The sequence below is a fragment of the Gymnoscopelus microlampas genome, assembly GCF_963454915.1.
Source record: "Gymnoscopelus microlampas genome assembly, chromosome: 9".
NCBI lineage: Eukaryota > Metazoa > Chordata > Actinopteri > Myctophiformes > Myctophidae > Gymnoscopelus > Gymnoscopelus microlampas.
This window is the reverse complement of record NC_139946.1, coordinates 22,141,761-22,147,443: the sequence shown is the minus strand read 5'-3', so window position 1 is coordinate 22,147,443 and position 5,683 is coordinate 22,141,761.

Here is a 5,683-nt window from a genome sequence, read left to right as displayed (position 1 = left end):
AACACGTGTGGCTGCAGACACAGCTTGCGTCATTTCGGTGTGTTGCTTTGTCCCAAGTTAACCCACCACTGTCTGGTCTGTCACAGATTTGTAGGGGGATGAAAAATAAGATTCTGTGATATTTGTATAGATGAGAGTAAAGTGTGCTACTCAGTAAAACAATCAGTAATGTATCCATTTATAACTAACTCCAAGAGTGTACAAATATAAACTAATGGACATCCAGTCTGGATTTTACTGTTTATCAAATCATATGACTTTATTATTAATAATAATAATTATTTTGTTAGAGGTGTAATTTTTATTTTGAACTCACATGTAAAAGAGCTCTAGATTGAAGTTTTAACTGATTATCTGTTCATATTATTTGCATACTTGTGACCAGTATCCACTATCCATTATTTGACAATACACTATATGCACAATTAACATTTCTGCAATATGTGCATACTGTACGGCTCAGTGGGAAAAATACTGTCCCAACTGGATTCAAATTTCAGGTTTTTATTATTATTATCTAGTTACATCAAGGCAAAGATTTGTTGTAGAGTTTTTTTTTAGGATAATAAGTGATGTCCCAACATCAAATATTGTGGAATAATTAGCTGTATTACATATTTATGTATTACAACTTTGTTACAACTATTGAGAAAATTGACACACATGTGAGTAGCTTATATATGACCATATACACAAATGATCATTCATAATGGTTCTCAGCATGCTCCTTGGGACCCACGCAGACTTCTCCTATAGTTTCCTATTAGTTCACTGCATTCATCTTTTGTCTTGGGTATACATTAAATAATGATTGCTGGCTTAATGGACACAAATGATGAAGATTATGGATCAATGCATTGAAATTGTTTTACATAGAAGAGCTTGCTGTCTTGTTCACAGGGCATTGTTAACAGTTGGCATGATCTGGATAATACAGAATATGACTGCTGGCCACTCAACAACCCAAACGATTACAATATGATAAGCTGTGGAGGTGAGAGCTTTTTCTTCTAAAATCTGTCTGTCGGAAAGGTTCTCTGGTATGACCATGTTGCTTGCTGAAATTCAACTGAAAAACTTATTATCACTTGGTCGCACAACAAAGTATAGTTTATAAATGTGTCTGACAGGCTGGGTTGCCTACCAAGGGCTGTGTCAGTTGTGGGGTGCAGTCCTTAGCACACAAGGAAGCTTCAGGGTGAAATTAACCTCGCATCACCAGTCTTTCCACCTCGGAGGAAGGGGGAAATAGAGTTATACAACAGTTGCGTTTGTGGCGCACCTATGGGCAGAAGTGAAAGCCCTTTTGGAGGTGTGCTGTAGGCCTATAGAGGCCCCTCAACATGTGATTCTAGTTTGCGGATGATTGGATTGGATATTGCGTTCATAATAAATTATATGGCATTTTGAAATAAATAGGCCCTGCCAACAAGTTTGTGAAGGCAATTACAGGCAATTTGTGCCTAATTTGGTGGGGATAAAAAACATGTTTCTGACACAGACAGTGACATTTCTAGCATTTGTGTTGCCCCATATGGGTGGAAGTGAAATCGCTTTTTGGCTCTGCGTAGTTTAAAGGCCCCTCAATGTGTGATTCAAATTTGGGGTAGGACACTGTGTTCACGATTTGAGAAATTCTTTACAAAACAGGCACCTCCTGCTAATTTTGGATGCCAAAGTAAGGAGGGGAGTGTAAACATGTATACATTTATACATGTTATAAATTAATTGTATTTTATACTGTACATGCATGCATTTGTTGTCGTACGAGGCATGTGTCTGTGTGTTCTGTTTTATGTACTGTACATACCTCACTCCATGTATTATGTATATACTATTTAATCTGCCTGTGTGTGCATGTGTATATATGTAGTTGGGTACTTTATTAATCCTGAGGGAACTTTCACTGTTTCACCAGCAAAACATTGTGTTTCAGTAGTAGCCTATTGTTAGCCTCGCGTAGCCAGACTATAATTCTTTTTTTGCACTGGCAGATAAGTCTGGTCCCAGGCTAGCCTATTGTCAGGATCTGTCTCCATCTTTTATTTTGTAGTGATACTTGATTGTTTCCTGTTTTCTGTGTACTTAGATTTTAATTTAGTGCTGTGTTTTATTTTAAAGTAATGTCCCAAGTGTTTCCTGTTGTCCTTGTAGCTGTTTGCCCCAGCCAATCCCTACTTGATTGTCTTAGAGTTTCACCTGTGTCTAGTTAGTCAGCTGTGTATGCCTGTTTTTTGTCAGCTCTTCAGTTTACTTAACCCCTGTTTGCTGTTAGTTTTGCCACCCTGAGTTTTGTATGGACTGGAGAATACAAACCTTTGATGTGCATGTGCTCAAATAATGGTAGGGGGGGAAAAAAGAATAAGTTGGCAAACATCTTCAAAAATAGCCAAAGTAGCAGATCTACGCATCATTGTTGTGGGCTTGTCTTGTACTGCAGTGGTTCTCAAAGTGGGGTCTCGGGACCCCCAGGGGTCCTTGAAGGGGTTCCAGGGGGTCCCCAGCAAAATTAGTTAATAGCATCAAAATCAGTTTAGCCACATCAACACTATATATCAGATTTTTTTAAATAGCCAATCTACAATGTACTGGGGGTGTTTGACATGGAAACGGTTTGAGAACCACTGCTGTACACTGTACCCTTGTGAACCTCGTCCAGGTCTGGAGATGTCTTGGGTGCAGCGACCTCCAGAGAAGGTGTCCAACGGGGAAGAGTTCAACGTAACCTACACTGTGACAGCCTCAGACTCCTTCTATGAATATGCAGTCAAGAACAAGATCTTCCTGTTCAGGTGAGCGGTTGCATAAGCACTTGTCTGGAATTATGACTTGCAGCCCAGCCCATGCAACGCTGCACACACATAGCATACTGTAAACACACGGGCAAGTATGCACCTGTGTATGTACACACATATTTTACAACCATGAATACAATTCTTTACATAGTCACACATTAACTTAGAACAGCCAATAACGAAGAGGAGGAAAAATGTTCACAAGTATGTATATCTCCTGCCAATGCCATTTATCTGCAGTTCCATCACACAAGATAAGAAAGACAATGACACGCACGCACGCACGCACGCACGCACGCACGCACGCACGCACGCACGCACGCACGCACGCACGCACACACACACACACACACACACACACACACACACACACATACACTTATGTTGGCATATGTACTGCCACCTGCCAACCCACTCCCACGACCATACACTGACTGTACATAACTGTACAATACATGACCTTTTGCTAGCTGACAGCTGCTACCATGCTGTACTATTATTGTGTGCACTGTATGACACATTACTGCATGCACTGTATGACAAATACATGTTTGTCTGTGATCTTTCTCCAGTGAAGCAGCAGAGGCCAAGCGTTTCTGCCATGATCACAAGTGTCCAGCCAATTGGAACAATGCCAATGAGTTGAACTGCTGCGTTTACCATGCCAATATCCACTCCTGTCCCCTCGCCCTCATGGTCAGTACCCCAATGAGTCTTTAGGGAATAACCTCCCAGAAGTTCTTTCAGGTGTTGCCCCTCTCTGGGCCGGTCAGTACAAATAGGCCTGTAACAACAGGTTGAGGTGTAACACTGCGTCATGATCTTTAAAGGCATGTTTTTCTTGTAGCACAATTACCTTGAATAGTTTGGTCAAAACTTTGCTGATTAGATTCAGAGTTCAGTTAGAAAACACTTTAGATTCATATGATGATAACATTCAATGATTGAACATTCATTGCGTCACATAGAATGTCCATTGTGTTGTCACAATCAAAAGCAACTCTCAATCTATCTGTGAAATGTTTCATCTGTTAAGATTTGTTTTTTTTTGCTGTACCTCATCAGTGTGAGTCATATGTTTCATGATAGACACGTATCACATCCTTGAATGTGGTTGGGCACTCCCTAAGATCCCTGGCATGATTTACAGAGTCTAGACCAGGGGTCGGCAACCTTTTTGACATGAAGTGCCATTTTTTATTTTCTTGATCGTCAGTGTGCCATAACCACAATTTTAATTATGACACCACATCAAAATAACATATTTCCAACAGATTTTGATTGTCCATAACAACCTTAGTTTTTTTCTTCTTCTTTAGAAATATTTTCTTTCACATCAGGATGTAGTAATGGTCATTAGACTAGCAATAACCCACCTATCTCCCAGACTCCCTCCCCAGTCAGAGTTAGGAGTTTGAATGAACGTAAACTTGTGTGCAGGATGTCATTTGCATACAGATCTAAGGGGACTTCATTTAATTGACTAAATGTTTTTGAAATATTAAATTTTAAAAGAAAAATACCTCTCTCTCTCACACACTTATGCCAGTGTGCCAGTGATCACCCTCCCCTGTGCCTATGTTGGCAGGCACCCGTGCCTAAGGTTGCCTACCCCTGGTCTAGACTGAAGAAAAAAGGCAACTGGGCCATTGAGGACTACTACACTTTAGCACAACCTCCCAGTGGATTTTAGGCTAAGCAAACTCAAGCCACTTTTATACAGAGATCCCGCTGGCATAAAGACGATCGGTCATATATGCCGTCTTTGCTTTTTAAACTGAAGCAAACAAAGGCACCCCGTATGTCAACGTCTAGTGTTACACTATGCTGTAAGATGACAGCAGTTGTTGATAGATTTTATACATTAAGAGCTTTAGCCTCCACATTTATTAGCCTACGACAGCTGTACTTCATCAGTGACACTCTGTATACCTGGGCCTGCTGTATCTTGATAAAGGAGAGCACATACTTTATGACATCAGAAACATATAAGATACTGTATGTGAGGCATTGCTCACATAGGCTCCAGGGCTCCACATTCTGTAGGCGCTATATGATTACATAGCTTAAGAGTGATTAAGTATACGTTCATGTACAGTACACATACTTGGCTGTAGCTCAAGCCTTGTTGTTGCCACTGTAAGGTCAAGAGTCAAGACTGACTCGCGACTCACCTATATTCTTATGGACAAATACGCGCGCGTGTGTGTGTGTGTGTGTGTGTGTGTGTGTGTGTGTGTGTGTGTGTGTGTGTGTGTGTGTGTGTGTGTGTGTGTGTGTGTGTGTGTGTGTGTGTGTGTGTGTGTGTGTGTGTGTGTGTGTGTGTGTGTGTGCGTGCGTGCGTGCGTGCGTGCGTGCGTGCGTGTGTATATATATTTTTGTTAAATTTATTTCAAATGATTTATCATTATTATCTTTATATTACAACTTTACAGAAACAAGGGGGGATATGTGGCCCATGGATTCCTGATGACGGTAAAATAGTGACCCATACTGTGTCCAAAGCAGGCACCGTGAGTCAGAAATACTGGACGTCAAAGGTAAGCTAGACTTTCATGTAATGTAAAGTGAATTTAATTTAATTTGAATGTACAAATTGTGCTGTATAGTAATAATAATAAATAATAATAAACTTTATTTGTATAGCACCTTTCATGACATGAAATGCAGCGCAAAGTGCTTTACAGAGCAAGAATGCAATTACAGTTACAACCAATTTAACAATAAAGCAAACAACAATAAAATAAAATAAAATAAAGTTTGATTTCCTGTAGCTGAGATAGACTGTAGCCTGGTTGGCTGGTTTACAATCATTTCATTGTTCCATGCAGGTGGTGTTGGTACATTTGGGAGTGACCTCAGTCATTGCCCATATCAAAATCGGCCAG